Source organism: Aegilops tauschii, chromosome 3, assembly GCF_002575655.3.
Source record: "Aegilops tauschii subsp. strangulata cultivar AL8/78 chromosome 3, Aet v6.0, whole genome shotgun sequence".
Lineage (NCBI taxonomy): Eukaryota > Viridiplantae > Streptophyta > Magnoliopsida > Poales > Poaceae > Aegilops > Aegilops tauschii.
The window spans coordinates 310,043,298-310,066,842 of record NC_053037.3 but is presented as its reverse complement, the minus strand read 5'-3'; the positions used below and the strand labels follow the sequence as shown (position 1 = coordinate 310,066,842).

The 23,545-nt window shown below is 45.4% G+C and overlaps 1 long non-coding RNA gene across 2 annotated transcripts; it reads left to right on the top strand.

The window, feature by feature from the left end:
* The first annotated feature begins 18,894 nt into the window (after positions 1-18,894).
* LOC109766305 (uncharacterized) lies at positions 18,895-21,508 on the top strand. 2 transcript variants are annotated; one of them, XR_002233583.4, is made up of 5 exons: positions 18,909-19,121; positions 19,152-19,566; positions 20,191-20,250; positions 20,884-20,998; positions 21,122-21,508. It is a non-coding gene; the product is annotated as an uncharacterized lncRNA (long non-coding RNA). The 2 variants fall into 2 exon arrangements; XR_002233582.4 differs by having other exon boundaries at positions 18,895-19,566.
* Positions 21,509-23,545: the final 2,037 nt, after the last annotated feature.

Sequence of the window (23,545 nt, the reverse complement as noted above, 5' to 3'; positions counted from 1 at the left end):
TGGCGCTCCCTCCTTGGCTCGAGCCCTAGGGCCGCTGCCGCCTGGCAGCACCTACGGCCGCGGTCGCTGTTGGCAGCACCTTCGCCCGTCTTCGCCTACGCTGCCGCCGCCTCTGGTGGCCATCGGCCCCTCCGCCCCACCCACGGTCAGCACCGGCCCCCCTCTCTGTTCTTTTTTTGTTTCATGTATAGATTTAGGAATTGATGGATCTGTGGATGGATGGTTAGATCGATGGATGTGTGCTTCATAATCTGGCAAAACGCCTCTTGTTGTATACATATGCAAATAGTAAAGTTCATTTTGTTGCGTAGTGGGGAGAGATATGAAACTGCAGGTGTAATGTGATTTTATTATTTTGTGAACTTGTACTTACTGTAATTGTTGCCCTTTTTCAGGAAGTGACAGTGACTCCATATATTTTGGCAGCTGAAATGGTCGAGAAGTTTGAGTCAGGGACTAGAGATTTGGGCAGCCACTACAGCAGATCAATGTCTAATGTAAGTTTAACTACTCCTTTCCACATATCATGTGGGTGTATGTTGCTTACTTTTTGTTATTTTTGGCGCATGATAGCAGTTCGGAGTTTGATAAAAACAAACATACCCTTATCATTAATCTGTGAATATTTGATGGTGAAAACGGTACTTTCCACATATCGTGTCGGTGTACGTTGCTTAATTTTTGTTATTCTTGGGGCTGATAGCAATTCGGAGTTTGCTAAAAAAGAATCATTACCTTTATCATCCATCTGTGAATATTTGATGATGATAATGGTATTAGTAGTTGATTAGGAGCTTTACATCCATATTGCAGTTTGTATGCTCATTGTGAATTGTTGTTGTTTAATTTATTTTTCCTGGTGCCATGATATGGATATCTCCACTAGCAATCTAGAGTTTGATGAATTGCCGCATTTATTACATCTTAATACTTGTACATGAAAAATATATTAGTAATTTGGACTCACCATGCAGGAGGATGCAGCAACTGCCTCACAGAGAAGGCCCAAACTTATGCTAACAAGGCCAAAGGAACCTGAGTTTCAGACTACCCATAGGGTCTGAGCAGTCAGAATGAAAAGCTCTTCAGAACTAGAGGAGGAAATGCTGGCCAAGATCCCAAAGTTCAGAGCATGGCCATTTAACAAAAAGGTGGGAAAGTTTCCTGTGTTTCCCGATTGGCCGCGGGCAGCGGCGGATCTGTCCGGTGAGGCCGGACGTGTCCGGTGGCGGCGTGGGAGGATAGCTAGGGTTTCATCTGCGCGAAAATTCGGGGAGGGGCACCTATTTATAGATAGAAGGAGGTAGGAGTGTCCAAATGAGGTGCGGTTTTCGCCCGCACGATCGTGATCCAACGACCGAGAGCATGGAGGTGGTTTGGATGGGCTCATGGGCTGTGGTGAAGAGGGGCTGGGCTGCAAAGAGAGAGGGGTTTTGGGCTACGCGGTTAACCGTTGGGGCGCTGAACGGACTCCAAATGGAACGAAAATTGACAGGCGGTCTAGCTACTCTAAAACGACACCGTGCGCCAAATTTCATCCCATTCCGAGAATAGTTTTTAAGCCACTCACGAACCGAGGTCTGAGAGGTGCAACGGGCACGTGTGGGAGTGTCGGAACGCGAAACGGACAACTGGGAAAAAGACCGGATGCAAGTTTTGAAAACATGAGGATGCAATGCAGATGATGACATGACAAAATGCAACACGCAAGCAAATGACATGGCAACAATGGCGAATAACTAGGAGACACCTGGCGCATCAGATCCGGGGCGTTACAACTATGGTACACTTGATGGTCAAAATATTATTCATCCGGTCCTCATAGTGAAGTGGCAAGACCCTGCGCCCGAGGTGACACCAGTCCAGGCGGCGTGTCCGGGTTACCAAAGTCAGCCTCACATTGTGCACTGTGCAGTCACTGTCACCGCTGCTGTATAGCATGCCTTGCCTCGTCTCCCTCTCCCCTAGCACCACTCTATCTTCATCTCCGTCTCGTCGGAGATCCTGAGGTCACTCTTCATCATCTCACTGTGCTCCTGCATACCCTCGCCTCTCTCGCCTCCCCCAGTACCACTATTCCCTCACTAGCCGCTCCAGCACTGAGAGCCTTCTCCCTGTAAATCAAGCCCCCCCCCCCAAAAACCCCACCTTCCAAACTCCACAATGGCCGAACGCGAACCGCGCAGCATCCATATGAGCCGCGTTTGTTCATGTATGGATATGTTGAGTGCCCTGCGGCTGGCTGCATGCTCGAGGGACATGCACCCGGCCATCGTCGAAGCGAGGCCTAAGCTTTTCAAGACACCCTGCTTGCTGCTATCTGGTCTTGCGAGATTTTCTCACCATGATACGAAGGCGTACATGATGCCCCTTGACTTCAATCCGACCTCCATTAGCCGAAACTTCTTTGCAGGTATGTAGTGGGTCGCCATACATCATTTCCCTCGACTCCGATCCGATCACGATCACCTGAAACTTCCTGGCAGGTATGTACTGGGTCTGCATGAACTCCCACTGGATGGCTTCCGTCAGAGAAGACCGGAAAAATTTGGTGCTCGTGAACTTCCACACCTCCCATGAGATTATCCTTCCTACATTGGATTATATAGGGTTTTACCATCGCGGTCCAAGTCATCTAGATTACATCGTCAGTTGGACGCACCTTGTTTTGCAGAAGATTGTAATCTTCCAAGTGCCCACACGAGATGCGAATTATGCAAACTTCAAGCTAATTGCCTTGTTCAACCACGGACTCGCCTATCTTTCTGCTGGTGCCTTCTTTAGTTGGAGACAGCTCAGCTTGCAGTGGATCGTCAAAGCTGATACACACTTCTATGATGCTATTGAACACAATGGCATCATCTACGCGATCGACAAAGCAGATGGCACCACGTATTGCTGGGACGGCGCGTGTAAGTTGTTTCCGTCTAATGTTAATGATGACACCATGACACTGTTTGAACTTTTTGTGACGATTGCCATATCACTGTTTGAGCAGAATTTGAGTAGAACTATGGCAATGTATTAGAGACGCCGTAAATCAGCTATATTTGGAATGAGTTAATTCATGCGATTGTGACCATGTCATTACAGCCAATTTGTACCCCTGAATAATCAAACGGTTAGGAAGATATGGATATTCGCCTTATTTTATAGTAATCTATATACTACTAAATATGAGTGTGTATCAATGGCCATGTTAGTTTCCTCATTTTCATGATGTAGAAACATGCATCACACTGTTGGTTTCATCTAACCACACATTAGGGAAGTAAATGTGCATATGAAGAACTCTATATTTGGAAGTAGTGAAATCCTGTAATGCTTACCATGTGTACATACCTATATTCACCCTTCAGCAATCAATGGCTAGAATAATATCCTCACAAAAATTTTGCCCACAGAACATGAGTATATAACAATGCATGGTCTGTTAGTTTCCTTGAAGAATTTGTTTGTGAGGACAGAACATGATTACATAACATGCATGACATGGTAGTTTCCTGTGAAGAATCGATTGTGAGATAACATGAGTATAACCATGCATGGCACTTCAATATTTTCGAACCCAGTATACATTTCCCTGTATTTTCCTCCCAGTTCCAACCGAGACATACCAATGTTGTTTCTTGTATTATCCTACTCATACTCTGAACAATGCCGATCTTACATTAACAATGCCTGTCCTTTTTGATATGATGCAGTGTCCCTACAGTTGTTATCCTTTGTAATCACACCACCTTTGCCAAAAATAGGGAAGCACAACTGGTTCCTCGCTCGATCAGATGACGACAAAGGGCTGATGATCATTCGGACACATGAGCCGGAAAAGTTATATTGCAAAAACCCCATTGTATACAAGCACCGCGAAATACGTGAGTATCCGGACAGTGGATGTTACGTCTATGAGCAGGATACCAGCTTGTTGGGGCCTTCATGATTTTTGAGTTGGAGGCGGGTAAATAGCCTTGGTTCACACTCTTTGTTTCTCACACTCAATTATCCGATTAACCAGGAGATCACCGTTGGCAAGGACCTTGATGGCAGAGAGGCTCTGTTTGCTATGGAAAACTGTGTCTACATGGTGAGCCCTAGGAGTTCGGGAGCAAACTCCCCTGATTGTCAACGATACAGCCTGCAGCCAAAAGAAGGTGAGAATGACAAAGGCATCTGGATTAACTTTGATCCTTGGATGTGTCGAGTCGGACATGCAGTGATGTGGTTCAAGCCTTCAGGTTGATAGGTAATTGGGTTGTTGCATCGAAAGGGTGGAGTGTTGGTGTCTCCGGATCACTGGTGGCTGAAGCGGGGCTGCAAATTATGATGGTGTTGGATCATCCCTCTTCGAATGACTTGTTGTCTTTGCTTCTTGTTCTGGATGGGTAGTTCTCTCTTTTGTTATGCATATTCCTTGTCATTTGGTCATCCTTGTCTATATATGTCACTCTTACTATGTAATAGTTGCCTCTATTTAGAATGTCATTCTCATCTGGATCCCGAGAGTCTGAGCGCTGCAGATGGGTGTGTTTTGGTGGTGTAGCAAGACTTCTTATGAACTATCATGTCTAGATGTTTATGACAGTAGTAGTCACTAGTCAGTGTTTGAATGTTGTATATATCGTTGTTTCGAACTGTTTATTATCTCGAACTGCTGGTGGGCTAAATGAGGGCATCACCATTCTCCAGTGTTCAGAGTATATCTCCTTTTTTCAAGTTACTAGCAAGATGCCCGTGTGTTGCATGGAACATCAAGATCTTGTGGGAGAAAAGGATGAACGAGGGAAGGCCTTATCTGCAAATGTGGAGAGGGATGCGGATAAATTGTCATAGTTTCCTTCCTATCCGTTAGATATAGATCAGACGGCCTATATTGCAGGATGGCAGACACACCATCATCACGACCTCTACTTTTTATAACAGTAGATACTAGCAAGATGCCCGTGCGTTGCATGGAACATCAAGATCTTGTGGGAGAAAAGGATGAAAGAGGGAAGGCCTTGTCTGCAAATATGGAGAGGAGTGCGGGTAAATTGTCATAGTTTCCTCCTATCCGTTAGATATAGATCGGACAACCTAATTGCAGGATGGTAGGCACACCATCATCACCAACTCTTCTTTTTATAAGAGTAGATAGATAAGAGAGTAGTAGACTAGCAAGATGCCCGTGCGTTGCACGGAACATCAAGATGCATTTGTGTGAGTAGTTTATCTTGTGGGAGAAAAGATTGAACGAGGGAAGGCCTTATTTGCAAATGTGGAGAGGGGTGTGGGTATCTTTTTGCAAAATTGCCATAGTTTCCTTCCTATCCGTCAGATATAAATCCGACGGCCTATACTGCAGGATGGCAGGCACACCATCATCAACAACTCTGTTTTTTTATAAGAGTAGAGTAGAGATAGAGATAGAGACTACTACTACCAATGTGTTGGCCCGTGCGTTGAAATGGATCCAAAGTAGTAGAATAATACTTGTTCACGGGCTTGAAATATAAACACTCTAGTTTTGATATATATATATCAGTAAGATAATACTTGTTCATCACCAACTCTGCTTTTTATAAGAGTAGAGATAGATAATTTGAGCTCAGTGTCTTTTCGGTGATGTACATTTGTTTGGGCTAGTGAGGTGTCGTTGAATATGGGCCGAGTAGTAACGCAATGCCAAACAGGTCAATTATGACTCTTAGGCCGGGCTCTCAAAAGATCCTAAAAAAAGGCCGGGCTCTCAAAAAAAGAAAGAATTGGGACTCTTAGGCCGACACATGGGCGCCACCAGTGTTTTCGTGCGCTTGCGCGCCGAGAGCATATTGCCGCGTGTTCGAAATTCATGCTACCTTTTCATCCCCAATCTCCCGCCCCTCCGACACCTCTGGAATCTCGATTCCTACTCCAGTTCCCCCAAATCCCCCTCATGTACTCCCTATACTCAAGTGCATTATCATGTCGCCGGTCAACGCGGATCTCCGAGCCGGAGATCCTGAGGTCCGTCCTACCTTCGGGCACTGCGTGCTGCCGCTCAACAGTGGCATGGCGGCACTTGACGATCAGTTTGCCGGCAAAGTGCTGATGGTAACCATCAACGGCGACCGGCCTCCCGTCTCGCCGGACGACCTTGTCAAAGCTCTTGGCATTGTGCACGGCATCCAAATAAGTGACTTGCTCGTCGAAGTCTGTCCACCACCGGCTGATTTCTTCGTCAGGTTCCGGACAACTTTCGACTGCAGTCGTGTGTTCGAATCTTCCCGGCGTTTGTTCTGCGATGGCGCACTGGTGAGCTTTGATCGGTGGCACCCAGGATGGGGCTCGATGCCCTCTGAGCTTGAGTTTTTAACAAAGCTTACCTTCCACGGCATGCCTCGACGTGCTTGGAACAGCGAGTCCATGAATGAGCTTATCAACGACCTTGGAGGTGAGCTCGTAAGTATGTTTGTTCCTCTAGACAGCTGGGCTCTATCGGTTATGGCATGGATGAAGAAGTCGTCCACCATACTGAAGGTGATTGGTGTTGAGATACTGGTGCAGGAACCGGGGTTGTACTATTCGTCGCCACCAAGGCCGCCGTGGACCACGTTAGGGATGTACCTATATCGAGTGTTCGTGCATGTCGAAGAAGTGTTCAATCCATCAATCGAAGTCCTGCCGCCGCCGCTGTTGCCCGGGTCTGTCAACGACGTCCATTACAGGAGTCAACATCAGACTTTCCCCGTGTTGCTCGGAACGATGGATGGCACATGGCCTACTCCATCGCGTGACGGAGGCCACTGCTTCTTTGGGAGAAGAGGCAGGGCTGGCTGCCTGGATGTGCCTGAATCTTGTCAGATACTAGTTAAATCCGAGCTATGGGTGTGAAGAACTGATGTGCCAGTACATTTGATTGTGACATGTTCTATTTTTTACCTGAACTTTTTTTAGAAAGGGTTGTATGTCAACTTAATGTTCTAGCAGAACTTAATATTGTGTTGTCTGTCTGTTTTCTTTGCACAACATTCAATATATTTCCCCGTCATTGATAAAGACGATGAACCGTTATGTACGAGTTCGTTGGTTTCAACATAGCCCTACCCGTAGCGATCCACTGCTTCCACCCTGATTGTGCCGCCTGTGTGAAATTTTTGTATGCAAGTTCAGTGTGCTATGATGTTCTATATGATTGTGTCAACTATATAAGTTTTTACTAAGCATCAGCAATGCATATGGCTGAAAGATGTATTTACAAGCATCAACCGATGGGTCTCTCTCTCTCTTTCTCTCTCTCTCTCACACACACACGCGCACACACACATGCTAACTCTTGAGCATGCGTTGGTTTTCCCTTGAAGAGGAAAGGGTGATGCAGCAAAGTAGCGTAAGTATTTCCCTCAGTTTTTGAGAACCAAGGTATCAATCCAGTAGGAGGCCACACGCAAGTCCCTCGTACCTACACAAACAAATAAGAACCTTGCAACCAACGCGATAAAGGGGTTATCAATCCCTTCACGGCCACTTGCAAAAGTGAGATCTGATAGAGATGATAAGATAATATTTTTGGTGTTTTTATGATAAAGATTAAAAGTAAAGAAAGCAAAATAAACGGCGACAGAAATAGCTCGTTGGCGGGAGATTAATATGATGGATAATAGACCCAGGGGCCATAGGTTTCACTAGTGGCTTCTCTCAAGATAGCATAAGTATTACGGTGGGTGAACAAATTACTGTCGAGCAATTGATAGAAAAGTGCATAATTATGAGAATATCTAGGCATGATCATGTATATAGGCATCACGTCCGTGACAAGTAGACCGACTCCTGCCTGCATCTACTACTATTACTCCACACATCGACCGCTATCCAGCATGCATCTAGAGTATTAAGTTCATAAGAACAGAGTAACACATTAGGTAACATGACATGATGTAGAGGGATAAAATCAAGCAATATGACATAAACCCCATCTTTTTATCCTCGATGGCAACAATACAATACATGTTGTTTCCCCTACTACCACTGGGATCGAGCACCGCATGATTGAACCCAAAGCTAAGCACTTCTCCCATTGCAAGAAAGATCAATCTAGTAGGCCCAACCAAACTATATAATTCGAAGAGACTTGCAAAGATAACCAATCATACATAAAAGAATTCAGACAAGATTCAAATATTGTTCATAGATAATCTTGATCATAAACCCACAATTCATCGGATCTCGACAAACACACCGCAAAAAGAGTTACATCGAATAGATCTCCAAGAAGATCGAGGAGAACTTTGTATTGAGATCCAAAGAGAGAGAGAAGAAGCCATCTAGCTAATAACTATGGACCCGAAGGTCTGTGGTAAACTACTCACACATCATCGGAGAGGCTATGGTGTTGATGTAGAAGCCCTCCATGATCGATTCCCCCTCCAGCGGAGCGCCGGAAAAGGCCCCAAGATGGGATCTCACGGGTACAGAAGGTTGCGGCGGTGGAATTAGGTTTTCATGGTGCTCCTTGATTATTTCGGGGTACGTAGGTATATATAGGAGGAAGAAGTAGGTCGGTGGAGCCACGAGGGGCCCACGAGGGTGGAGGGCGCGCCCAGGGGGGTAGGCGCGCCCCCTGCCTCGTGGCCTCCTTGTTCGTTTCTTGACGTCCACTCCAAGTCCTCTGGATCACGTTTGTTCCAAAAATCACGCTCCCGAAGGTTTCATTCCGTTTGGACTCCGTTTGATATTCCTTTTCTGCGAATCACTGAAATAGGCAAAAAAACAGCAATTTGCACTAGGCCTTGGGTTAATAGGTTAGTCCCAAAAAAATATAAAAGTGTATAATAAAGCCCATTAAACATCCAAAACAGAATATATAATAGCATGGAGCAATCAAAAATTATAGATACGCTGGAGACGTATCAAGCATCCCCAAGCTTAATTCCTGCTTGTCCTCGAGTAGGTAAATGATAAAAATAGAATTTTTGATGTGGAATGCTACTTAGCATATTCTTCAATGTAATTTTCTTTATTGTGGCATGAATGTTCAGATCCAAAAGATTCAAGATAAAAGTTTAATATTGAAATAAAAATAATAATACTTCAAGCATACTAACCAAGCAATTATGTCTTCTCAAAATAACATAGCCAAAGAAAGCTCATCCCTACAAAATCATATAGTTTGGCCATGCTTCATTTTTGTCACACAAGAATGCTCTCATCTTGCACAACCCCGATACAAGCCAAGCAATTTATTTATACTTTAGTAATCTCAAACTTTTTTCAACTTTCACGCAATACATGAGCGTGAGCCATGGATATAGCACTATGGGTGGAATAGAATATAATGATGGGGGTTGTGTGGAAGACAAAAAAGGAGAAAGTCTCACATTGATGCGGCTAATCAACGGGCTAGGGAGATGCCCATCAATTGATGTCAATGCAAGGAGTAGGGATTGCCATGCAACGGATGCACTAGAGCTACAAATGTATGAAAGCTCAACAAAATAAACTAAGTGGGTGTGCATCCAACTTGCTTGCTCACGAAGACCTAGGGCATTTGAGGAAGCCCATTGTTGGAATATACAAGCCAAGTTATATAATGAAAAATTCCCACTAGTATATGAAAGTGACAAAACAAGAGACTATCTATCATAAAGATCATGGTGCTACTTTGAAGCACAAGTGTGGAAAAAGGATAGTAGCATTGTCCCTTTTTATTTCTTCTTTTTTGGGGGCCTTTCCTTTTTTTGGCCTTTCTCTTTTTTTTGGGACAATGCTCTATTAATGATGACCATCACACTTCTATTTATTTACAACTCAATGATTACAACTCGATACTAGAACAAAGTATGATTCTATAGGAATGCCTCCGGTGGTGTACCGGGAAGGGCAATGAATCAAGAGTGACATGTATGAATAATATGCATGGTGGCTTTGCCACAAATACGATGTCAACTAAATGATCATGCAAGGCAATATGACAATGATAAAGCGTGTCATAATAAACGGAACGGTGGAAAGTTGCATGGCAATATATCTCGGAATGGCTATGGAAATGCCATAATAGGTAGGTATGGTGGCTGTTTTGAGGAAGATATAAGGAGGTTTATGTGTGATAGAGCGTATCGTATCACGGGGTTTGGATGCACTAGCGAAGTTTGCACCAACTCTCAAGGTGAGAAAGGGCAATGCACGGTACCGAAGAGGCTAGCAATGATGGAAGGTTGAGAGTGCGTATAATCCATGGACTCAACATAGGCGGATTTCTCCTTTTGCTCCTCAGCCTACGGGGTATTAGCAACCGTTTCCAGTTGTGCGTAGAGGGACCATTGAGGAACTCGAAAAAGCTCGGATTCGATTACAGAAAGTCGAACTAGAAGCGGATGGTCATAAAGAACTCACATACTTATTGAAAAAATCTACAAGTCATCAAAAACCAAGCACTACGCGCATGCTCCTAGGGGGATAGATTGGTAGGAAAAGACCATCGCTCGTCCCCGACCGCCACTCATAAGGATGACAATCAAAGAACACCTCATGTTTCAAATTTGTTACATAACGTTTACCATACGTGCATGCTACGGGACTTGCAAACTTGAACACAAGTATTTCTCAAATTCACAACTACTCAACTAGCACAACTTTAATATCACTATCTCCATATCTCAAAACAACTATCAAGTATCAAGCTTCTCTTAGTATTCAATGCACTTATATGGAAGTTTTTATCTTGGATGCCTATCATATTAGGACTAAATTTATAACCAAAGCAAATTACCATGCTGTTCTAAAGGACTCTTGAAATAATATAAGTGAAGCATGAGAGATCAATTATTTCTATAAAATATAACCACCACCGTGCTCTAAAAGATATAAGTGAAGCACTAGAGTAAAATTGTCTAACTCAAAAGATATAAGTGAAGCACATAGAGTATTCTAATAAATTCCGAATAATCTTTGTCTCTCTCAAAAGGTGTGTACAGAAAGGATGATTGTGGATAACTAACAAGCAAAGACACAAATCATACAAGACGCTCCAAGCAAAACACATATCATGTGGTGAATAAAAATATAGCTCCAAGTAAAGTTACCGATGGACGAAGACAAAAGAGGGGATGCCTTCCGGGGCATCCCCAAGCTTAGGCTTTTTGGGTTGTCCTTAGATTTTACCTTGGGGTGCCTTGGGCATCACCAAGCTTAGGCTCTTGCAACTCCTTGTTCCATAATCCATTAATCTTTACCCAAAACTTGAAAACTTCACAACACAAAACTTAACAGAAAATCTCGTGAGCTCCGTTAGCGAAAGAAAACAAAACACCACTTCAAGGTACTGTAATAAACTCATTATTTATTTATATTGGTGTTAATCCTACTGTATTCGAACTTTTCTATGGTTCATAAACTCCATTACTAGCCATAGATTCATCAAAATAAGCAAACAACACACGAAAAACAGAATCTGTCAAAAACAGAACAGTCTGTAGTAATCTGTAACTAACACAAACTTATGGAACTACAAAATTCTAAAATAAATTGCTGGACGTGAGGAATTTATCTATTAATCATCTAAAAAATAATCAACTAAATAGCAGTCTCCAGTAAAAAGTTGTAGCTAATCTCGTGAGCGCTAAAGTTTCTGTTTTTTACAGCAAGATCGCAAAGACTTTCCCCAAGTCTTCCCAAAGGTTCTACTTGGAACAAACACTAATTAAAACACAAAACCACATCTAAACAGAATCTAGGTGGATTATCTATTCAAAAATAGAAAGTAAATATATTGGGTTGTCTCCCAACAAGCGCTTTTCTTTAAAGCCTTTTAGCTTGGCATTGATAATTTTAATGATGCTCACCTGAAAGACAAGAATTGAAGCACAAAAGGAGCATCATAAAGCATGTGACAAACACATTTAAGTCTAACGTACTTCCTATGCATAGGCATTTTATAATCAAACAAATTACCATAGCAAGTAAAAATTAGCATATGCAAGGAAGAAGAAAGAGACGATAGCAATCTCAACATGACGAGAGGTAATTTAGTAAGATGAAAATTTCTACAACCATATTTTCCTCTCTAATAATAATTACATGTAGGATCATAAGCAAATTCAACAAAATAGATATCACATAAAATATTCTCAACATGATCCACATGCATGTGAAGTTGACACTCTTCCAAAATAGTGGGATTAACATTAGCTAAAGTCATGACCTCTCCAAACCCACTTTTATCAATTTTTGCATAAGACTGAACATTCTCCAAATATGTGGGATCTAAAGTTGACACTCTTCCAAACCCACTTTCAATAATATTGCAAACACTATTATCAATCGCATATTCATCATGGGGCTTAAATAAATTTTCAAGATCATAAGAAGAATCACCCCAATCATGATCATTGCAACAAGTCGTGGACATAGCAAAATAGCATCCCCAAGCTTAGGGTTTTGCATATTATTAGCATAGTTGACATTAATAGAATTTATAATAACATCATTGCAATCATAGTTTTTTTCAAAGATCTATCGTGAATCACTTCATAAGTTTCTTCTTTCAACACTTCATCACAATTTTCAGATTTACGAATTTCAAGCAAAACCTCATAAAGATAATCTAGTGCACAAAACTCACTAGCAATAGGTTCATCATAATTGGATCTCTTAAAGAGATTAGCAAGTGGATGAGGATCCATAAATTTTTAGCAAGCGAAGATGCAAGCAAAAAGAAGGCACATGGTAACATGAGCAAACATAAGGACGAACGGAAGAGGGGCAAATAAAATGGCAAAGGTGAAGTGGGGGAGAGGAAAACGAGAGGCAAATGGCAAATAATGTAATGCGAGGGATAAGAGTTTGTGATGGGTACTTGGTATGTCTTGACTTGTGCGTAGACTCCCCGGCAACGGCGCCAGAAATCCTTCTTGCTACCTCTTGAGCATGCGTTGGTTTTCCCTTGAAGAGGAAAAAGTGATGCAGCAAAGTAGCGTAAGGATTTCCCTCAGTTTTTGAGAACCAAGGTATCAATCCAGTAGGAGGCCACACGCAAGTCCCTCGTACCTACACAAACAAATAAGAACCTTGCAACCAACATAATAAAGGGGTTGTCAATCCCTTCACGGCCAATTGCAAAAGTGAGATCTGATAGAGATGATAAGATAACATTTTTGGTATTTTTATGATAAAGATTAAAAGTAAAGAAAGCAAAATAAACGGCGACAGAAATAGCTCGTTGACGGGAGATTAATATGATGGAGAATAGACCCGGGGGCCATAGGTTTCACTAGTATCTTCTATCAAGATAGCATAAGTATTACGGTGGGTGAACAAATTACTGTCGAGCAATTGATAGAAAAGTGCATAATTATGAGAATATCTAGGCATGATCATGTATATAGGCATCACGTCTGTGACAAGTAGACCGACTCCTGCCTGCATCTACTACTATTACTCCACACATCGACCGCTATCCAGCATGCATCTAGAGTATTAAGTTCATAAGAACAGAGTAACGCATTAGGTAAGATGACATGATGTAGAGGGATAAACTCAAGCAATATGATATAAACCCCATCTTTTTATCCTCGATGGAAACAATACAATACTTGTCATTTCCCCTACTGTCACTGGGATCGAGCACCGCATGATTGAACCCAAAGCTAAGCACTTCTCCTATTGCAAGAAAGATCAATCTAGTAGGCCAAACCAAACTATATAATTCGAAGAGACTTGCAAAGATAACCAATCATACATAAAAGAATTCAGACAAGATCCAAATATTGTTCATAGATAATCTTGATCATAAACCCACAATTCATCGGATCTCGACAAACACACCGCAAAAAGAGTTACATCGAATAGATCTCCAAGAAGATCGAGGAGAACTTTGTATTGAGATCCAAAGAGAGAGAAGAAGTCATCTAGTTAATAACTACGGACCCGAAGGTCTGTGGTAAACTACTCACACATCATCCGAGAGCCTATTTTGTTGATGTAGAAGCCCTTCGTGATCGATTCCCCCTCCGGCGGAGCACCGAAAAAGGCCCCAAGATGGGATCTCACAGGTACAGAAGGTTGCGACGGTGGAATTAGGTTTTCGTGGTGCTCCTCGATGGTTTCGGGGTACGTAGGTATATATAGGTGGAAGAAGTAGGTCGGTGGAGCCACGAGGGGCCCACGAGAGTGGAGGGCGCGCCCCCTGCCTCGTGGCCTCCTCGTTCGTTTCTTGACGTCCACTCCAAGTCCTATGGATCACGTTTGTTCCAAAAATCACGCTCCCGAAGGTTTCATTCCATTTGGACTCCGTTTGATATTCCTTTTCTGCGAAACACTGAAATAGGCAAAAGGACAGCAATTTGGGTTAATAGGTTAGTCCCAAAAATAATATAAAAATGTATAATAAAGCTCATTAAACATTCAAAACAGAATATATAATAGCATGGAGCAATCAAAAATTATAGATACGTTGGAGACGTATCAACACACACAAATACACACACACACGCGCGTGCGCACACGCACAAGTTGGACCCGTTGAATTATTTCTTCGGTCGTGACAACTTTTAATTAGGTTCCACTGTACTCTAACTTTTTCTTAAGTTATTAATTGAGCTTAGTGACTTCACAAAGTTGTACAGAAGCCTTGTTTGGGCCTTTCCGGCGTCGCTGAATGTGGGCTGAGTAGCCATGTAAGGTTGTACTGTACTACACAGGCCTTTTTTTCCAACATCAGCAATGCAACTGGGCCCACAGTTGTACACAATATCCGGGTCAACTTGTTATTCCCCGCCCCGCTGGGCTGCAAATCCTTCCTAGGAGGGATGCATTAGGCTTAACAAGAAAATGGGCTTTAAGAAATAATAAATGGGATGTAATTATAAAAACTAGGAACTAACTATTAAAAATGCACCAAACACGTAATTAGTTTAAAAAAATTATTATTTTTGGAATTTGAAAATTTTAATTTCATTACTTGTTGCGCGTGCAATATTTCGTTGAATTTTTACGTAATACAAATTTATTTAGAAATTATATTTAATCTGACTAGAAATTTCGGGATAAAAATATTCCGGATCCCATCAAAATGTGGGAAATTTTATTGAATTATGTTCTGAGCGGTTGGTTGAAATTATTAATTGTTGTCCTAGCTAGAAAATGGGTTGTACTTCTAACAAACTGTAAATGGGCTGTAGTAAATTCCATTAGAATTCAAAAATGGGTCATACATTCTTACAAATCACAAATGGGCTATATGTTCTCTGTCACACACTTGTGGGACTACTAAGTTGACGCGTCCCCTAAAAAAACAAAAACTAAGTTGACGCGGATGCAAGGCTTTGTCAACTTATAGTCAACACACGGTTCTAGCAGCAGTGGTCATTGGATGTCCATCCAACGGATGTCGTGCTTCTTCTTCAATCTCGGATATTCTTGCTTTATCCGCCCAAAAATGATTCCTCCACTTGACATCCGGGGTGCACTATTTCGGAGGCTGACCTGTGGGCCTACTAAGTTGATGCGTACCAAGGGCTTTGTCAACTTAGTCAATATAAACGATTCTAGCTGCAGTGACCGTACGATGTCCATCCAACGACTGTCGTGCTTCTTCAACCTCTGGTCTTCTTGCTCCAGCCGCCCAAACCAGCGCCGGCCGTGCCGCCTGCTCCTGCCTCCCGTGTCCGGCTGTGCTACCACCGCTGGCCATGCCATCCCTCTATACTCACCCACACCTTCTGTTATTCTCTGGCGACGTCAGCCTCACCCCACAGCTGACCAGTCAGCGCTCGTACTCCCCTCAGCGTGGGCATCCACTGCCGCATCTTCTCCGGCTCCGTGTCGTTCCCTTCCTAGGCCTCGCTGCCGTCCACCACCCTGGTGCTCTCGGCGCGGCGTGGTCAACATGGTCAACGAACGACATCCATCGGAGGTGGACGGTATGTGGAAAGGCTGACAGCTGGGTCCACGACCGCACACAAGGAAATGCCTCCTTATTACGCGCAAAATAATGATTCCTCCACCTGACAGCTGGGACCCACCAGAAGGGCGTCTATTTTTTGCGAAAAAAACGTTCCCCCGCTGACAGCTCGGACCCACCAGCTATATCTTCGCACGCAAGAAAGTGCCTCCTTATTACGCATGAAAAAATGAATACTCCCCCTGCTAGCTGGGACCCACCATAGTGGGAGGCTGACTTGTGGGCCTACTAAGTTGACAGGGATGGAGGGCTTTGTCAACTTAGTCAATATGAACGATTCTAGCTCCAGTGACCATACGATGTCCATCCAACGGCCGTAGTGCTTCTTCAACCTCTGGTCTTCTTGCTCCAGCCGCCCAAACCAGTGCCGGTCGTGCCGCGTGCTCCCGTCTCTCGTGGTCGGCTGTGCTGCCACGGAGGCCTCACCGTCCCCTACTACTCCCACCGCTGGCCAGGCCATCCCTCTACTCACCCAAACCCCCTGTTATTCTGCGGCGATGGCAGCCTCACACCGCAGCCGAACTAGTGAATCCTCATACTCCTCTCTGCGTGGGCATCCACTGCCGTGTCTTCCCCGGCTTCGCGTTGTCCCCTTCCTAGGCCTCGCCGTCGTCCACCGCCTTGGTGCTCTCAGCGCGGCGTGGTCAAGGAACGACTTCCATCGGAAGAATACTGTATGTGGAGAGGCTGACAGCCGGGTCCACGGCCGCAGCAAGGAAGTGCCTCCTTATTACGCGCAAAATAATGATTCCTCCACCTGACAGCAGGGACCCACCAGACGGGCCACTGTATTTCACGAAAAAAACATTTCCCCCTTGACTGCTGGGACCCACCAGCTACATCTTCGCACGCAAGGAAGTGCCTCCTTATCCTCCCTGATAGTCGGGACCCACCTGGTCGAAGCATACGTAGCGTTGTCATTCTGGTCGCGAACGTGTACGTACATACTGGTCGATCGGTCTGTCTGCAGGCTGTAGCGGTGAACCGTGGCCGAGTAAGGAAGGGCACGTGTCGTAGTAGAGGCGCGCACGTAGCATGTACACATACGTACATCCAGGGTGCAAGAAAGTAAATACGGCCACGCACGTACATACGGGCGGGGTCTCGAACGCCTACTCGCGCATACGTCCAGCCAGGGCTCGTGTACATGGCTGGGTCGAAACAGAGAAACTGCGTCGTCGTGTTCATCGGGAGCCAACCGGCTTGGACGGAATAGCTGATCGAAACGAGGCCTGGCATACCGCAGAACGGAGGAAACAGCCTTGTGTTCGACCGGCCACGGTCGATCGAAATGGGATCCTGTTCGTCGGGAGGGGTCTGGTGTACTGCAAAACGGAGGAAACAGACTTCTCTTGGACCTCCTACGGTTGAAACGGGGTCCTGTTGATCGGGAGGGGTGTGGCATACCACAAAACGGAGGAAACGGACTTGTATTGGAGCTCTACGATCGAAACGGGGCTCATGTTCATCGGGAGGGGTGTGGCATACCACAAAACGGAGGAAACGGACTTGTGTTGGAGCTCTACGATCGAAACGGTCGACCTCCTCCAGCCTCCACCTACGACTGTTCATCCACGTGCTCCTGTTCATCCAGCCTCCACCGCTCCTCCACCAGCTACTGTTCAACCAGCCTTTCAACCACCCCCCCCACGGGCTATTGTTCATCCAGCCCTCCACCGGCTACCGTTCAACCATCCCTTCATGGGGTCCTGTTCATCCAGCCCTCCACGGGGTCCTGTTCATCCACCCCCAACTGGCTCGGTCGGGGTCCTATTCATCTAGCGGCAACGGCCTCTACTACCATGGGGTCCTGTTCATCCACCCCCCACCGGGAACTGTTCATCCAACCCCCACCCCCCAACAACGCTCACTGTTCATCAAGGGAAGGAGGCAGCAGGTTCGATTGGCGTCAGTTAGCAGCTGTAGCGAAGGAATCACTCGGGTTCAGTTAACAACAAGGGATCGATCGGGTTCAGTAACGTAGCTAGTGCAATCGCTCGGGTTCAGTTAGAGCCCAACGCCTCGCTCGGGTTCAGTTAAAGCGCAACGCCTCGCACACACGCGCGTACGTGTACGAGAGAAACGCGCAAACCTCCGTGCATCGCTCGGCCCGACCACCCACCGTAACCGGGAACTCCCCGATATTTTCCTCGCCCTCGCTTCTACCATGGTTTTTTCCATCATGGACGGCCCAAAGAATGTCATGCAGCTGCTTCTCCGGCTCGCCCAGGACGAAAAGCCCATTTTCTGTCATGATTTTTTGTCATAGAAGTAGGAGCCCACCACATCTATGATGATACCGGGTTTTGTCACAATTATCGTCATAGAAGTGTCATAAGCATGACAGGAAAAAAATTCGTTCGGCCCAAAATATCACGGATGTGTCTTTTTTTGTAGTGATGACGTGTGGATGTGTCTGGTAGAGAGAGGATAAGCCATAGAGGAGGTCTCTCTCGGGCCCAGTGACGGATCTAAATCCGACAGATCTCGAGGTAGGGATCCTAAGCTAGGTGCCTTGGAACGATGGTAATAAGGACACAAGGTTTTACCTAGGTTTGGGCGAGATAATACCCAACATCCTGCTTTGATTGTATTATTGTGTTGGGGTGTACAAAGTACAAGATGTCTACTACCCACTCCATCCCATAATGTAAGACATTTTTGCATCCTAACATAGCTTGCAAAAACGTTTTATATTATGAGGCAGAGGGAGTACAAGATTGTAATGTGTCTTCTAGGAGCATGGCCCCTTGGTTTATATAGATATGAGGGGTCCTAGGATTACAGGGTCCTAGTCAGCTACGTGCGGGAAGACAGGGCTCTACATGAATTCGACGACTTGGAGTATACGTCAAGTCTTCTGGATCTCTACTCCCAATGAAGCAGTTGGTAGGATTGCATCCATGTTTTTTTCGTCCCACCACTTTTGTCCGGATTTTTTTGACTGGTTTTTTTTGTCCCCTCCCCCACCCCACCCACGTACGCAGCCAAAAAAACACCCCACAAAAAACCACTCCTATCAATCCCCTCTAGGACACAGCGCCACCATCGTGCGATCTCGAGGTCACAGCGTCGTGCGATCTGCGAACTGACGCAGACGCAGAAGAACGCCACCGCTGCCGATCTCAGTGAGAAGACCCCGCCGGATCTCACCTCCACGTTACGGGATCGCCACCACGGTTTTGAATCGCCGTCGCGGACGTAAGAGGTCACGTCGGCGCCGCCGCGGACGTAAGAGGTCACGTCGGCGCCGCCGCGGATCCCCATGGGCGTGGTCGCGTTGCCGTGATTGGAGGAGACCGTCCCGGCCTTCCCTGTTTGGAGGATGAACAGAGGTATTTCGAGGCCCACGTACGTCAATCCCCACCTCCGCTTTCCTCCTTTCCCATCGAGGGCTGCCGCTGCTGCTCCATCTTCTATCTCTTGGCTCTCTCTGAATGGTGGCGATGGTGGTCGGGGGCTCCGATGCGGATGCCCGCAAGGGGGAAACGGAAGGTGGCGGAGGAGCGAAGGCCATGGCCGAGAAGCAGGTTAGGCACTGCCATATGGACAGGAAAGCAGGCACTTGGAGATACCTAGGAAATCGGGAGGGGCTGAGCAGGAGGCCAAGGGCGTCGCCAAGGTCTTCGGCGTCCAGCCGTCCACTCCTTGAGGTATATTCTTGTTTTTTTACACGAAACACCATCTCCAAATCTCCGTGTCCATGCCCATAGTTTTGATCCATTCCACTATTTTGATTCATGGCCTCCATGCAGTTCATCTCCGAACTGCTGATGGGATGTGCCTTGATCTATCTCTCAACTAGAACCACAATTAGTCATTGGGTCAATCACAGAACCTATCAGCAGGACATTATTTCCTCTACCTGTACTCGACATGTTAGTTGTAATGCAATTTAGGATCAATACTAATACAGTATCTATGTGATTAATTCTAAACTTTGTATACTGACTTTGAAGGATCATTTTGACTCCTCATCCCATCACCCTGATAGGTGTTCATCATGACAGTTAGTGTACATCTTTGTTTTCATTCTATATAGTGGGCAACAGTTTGCTCTATGTGCATGAACACTGATAAATTTGAGTTGGTACGTAGTGTTTTAGTGTACTATATAATCTCATTTGCTCTTTTGATAGATTTCACATTTTGGTCGACATGTACTTTATCTGTTATTGTTTTCAGCCCATTAGAACAAACGATTTATGCTGTTCCCATGTAACTGCGTTCTTATCTGATCATGCAATTGTCCTTTTTTTTCTTCCTGTTTTGTGTAGATTGATGGATGCACTTCGTATAGAACTGAAGATTAAGAGGAAGAGAAACATTAGGCGCAGGTCAGCAAGTTTCATTACGGATCTGGTCACGCAATTGTCCTTTCCCCCTGTTTTCTATAGATTGATGGATGAGCTTTTATAAGAACTGAAGATTAAGAGGAAGAGAAACATTAGACGCTTCATAAAGTTTCGTTATGGAGGCAAAAATAATTTGTTAGTTCATATAGGAAATTGGATGACTATTGTAATATGAGTGTTGACAAGCTGAAGAAGATGGCCGGTGCCCTGTGCTGGAGGCAAGGGCAGCGTGGACATGTGCTTTCTATGTTAACCTGTCATCCATAGGTAGTGTCATTGGTTTTGCTACAAGCAGTAGCATTTCCCACTTTCAACACGTTATCTATTCTACAGGTATCCATTTTACCTGTGTAAATAGTTTGTTTCAGACCTGAAATATTTCCTCGGAATCAATAATTTGTGGGCCCTGTGAACCATTGTTTATATCCTGTGTAGAAATGCCAAATTTGAAGCATGCTAGCTATGCGTACTGATTATCATCCAAGCATGTTATTGTCACATTTCTAAATTGTTCTTTCGGTGAATGCCATTTAGTGTACGCATATCAGCTTAGAGTACAAAAATATGAAACCTTTCTCTGCTTGTTGTACTTAGTTTTCCTTCCACTGATGATAGGAAGAAGAAGGAAGTGTACAAGACCACGACCACTGATGACAAGAGACTTCAAAGCACTTTGAAAAGAGTAGGAGTCAACACCATTCCTGGTGTTGAAGAGGCCAACATTTACAAGGTTGACATAGTTATCCAATTTCAGAACCCGACGGGTTGTTGACATATTGAACCATTACTAATGCAAAACTAAGGATCCACTCACAAATTTCTTATAACAATGGCTTTTCTTGATTTCTTGCAGTGCAAGCTTCACCTCACGCGCTGACCTCCCAAACGATCACTTCTCCGTCAGTCGGCGTGAAGACGTGGGCCGCGCCAGTGTGGTGCAAGTCCTCCAGTTCACCTGGCGGCGTGACACCAAGTGCCCTCATGGCACAACTTAGGATGCACGACGACCATGGGATATAAGAAGAAATGAGTGGATTTGACTGTCATCATGGATGGGACATCAAGCTCGTAGGCATAAAAAATTCTTTGCAGTATGACACCCAAGTGATTCACCTGTGATAATAAAGCTTAGAAAAGAGAGCACGATCCAGTAGTTGGTTGTGCAGCAGGAGATGATATGACTTCAGTTCTTCTTCACATAAACATCTTGATCCTTATTTTTTCTTCATATGGTCAACCATTGGTCAGGTTCTACTATTCTAAAGTAAATATACTTAGTTAGAAAATAGGGTTTAAGGTTTTCCGTGGGGCAAAGCCTCTCCACGTCTTTCTATATATATAACAATCAGCATACAATTACATACGTAGAGGGTACGTGTACATGACACGCTAGACCTATTTTAACACTCCCCCTCAATTTGAACTTCTACTCTGTATAAGGTTTAGATTGGTACTAAAACGGTCTAGCATCTGTCTGGTGGCTGGTTTAGTAAACACATCAGCCAGCTGATCGTTAGAAGAAATGAATCTGACCTCAAGAGCTCCAGAAGCAACACGCTCACGCACAAAGTGAAAATCAATCTCGATGTGCTTGATACGAGCATGGAAAACTGGGTTGGCAGTCAGATATGTGGCCCCTAAGTTATCACACCAGAGAACCGGAACACGCTGCTGAGACACTCCAAGCTCTTTGAGTAGTGACTCTACCCAGATGGCTTTAGCAGCTCCATTCGCCAAGGCTTTGTACTCGGCCTCTGTGCTCGACCTCGACACTGTTGGTTGTTTCTTCGAACTCCAGGAAATGAGGTTTGGTCCAACGAATGTGGCGAAACCTCCAGTTGATCGACGATCATCTGGACAACCTGCCCAATCTGCATCAGTGAAGATACTAATGCTAGTAGAGACAGCCTTGCGAAATTTCAGCCTTGCGTGCAACGTTCCTTTCACATAGCGTAAAATCCGCTTAACAGCTTCCCAATGAGCATCAGTGGGCTGTGAGAGAAACTGACACACCTTGTTCACTGCAAATGAAATATCCGAACGGGTGAGTGTTAAATACTGCAGTCCACCAACAACACTGCGATACCGGAAAGAATCATCGGTACTGAGAGGCCGTCCAGACACTCGTGCAAGCTGCTCGGAAGTAGACAGCGGTGTGGAAGTAGGCTTACAATTCTCCATGCTCACACGGTGTAAAAGATCCAAGGCATACTTCCGTTGAGTCAATGTCATCCCCCCTGAATTGTAGGACGCTTCCAGACCAAGAAAATACTCCAACGGCCAAGGTCCTTGATAGGAGAACTGGCAACGAGGGCATGAACAAGACCATCAATCGCACGTGGAGAAGATCCGGCAATGACAATGTCATCCACATAGACAAGCATATAGATCTGAACATCACGATAGCGGAAGAAAAACAAAGACGTATCTGCTTTGGAGGAGGCAAAACCCAAAGCGAGAAGACGAGCACTGAGCCGAGCGTACCATGCACGAGGGGACTGCTTGAGTCCATAGAGGGCGCGCTGAAGCTTGCACACATGCGAGGGAAAACGAGCATCCTCGAAACCAGGTGGCTGCTGCATATAGACGTCCTCGGAGAGATACCCATGAAGGAAAGCATTGCTGACATCAATCTGCCGAAGACTCCAACCACGAGAAACAGCTAAGGCAAGAACCAAACGAACGGTGGCCGGCTTGACAACCGGACTGAAGGTATCACCATAGTCAATGCCAAGCTGCTGTGTGAAACCACGGGCGACCAGACGAGCTTTGTACTTATCAACAGAGCCATCCGGACGGTGCTTGGTCTTGAAGATCCATTTGCTCCCAACAACATTGACACCGCGCGGCCGAGGCACAAGAACCCAAGTCTTGTTGTGATGCAGAGCAGTGAGCTCATCAATCATCGCGGTACGCCAGGCAGTCTCACGGAGAGCATCGCGATGAGAGACAGGCACCGCAAGAAACGCACGGCGACGGGGATCATAGCGGATAGTCCCGTCGGTAGGAACAAGAGCACGGCGAGTATGATCGCGGGTGCGGGTAACCATGGTGTGTGCAGGAGCAGTTGGGGGCGTCGCGGTCGAGGGAGCTAGACTCCCCTCGACAGAGGGCGACGCGAGCTGCGGTGGCGATGGCGGAGCAGCATCCTCGAGCACCGGGGCGGGGGATACCGCGTCACCACGCGGCAAGGAGGCCGCGGAGGGGCCGGGCGAAGCGGCCGGGTCCGTGGACGGGCTGATCGAGCCGGGCGAGGCGGTAGCCGATGGACCAGCCA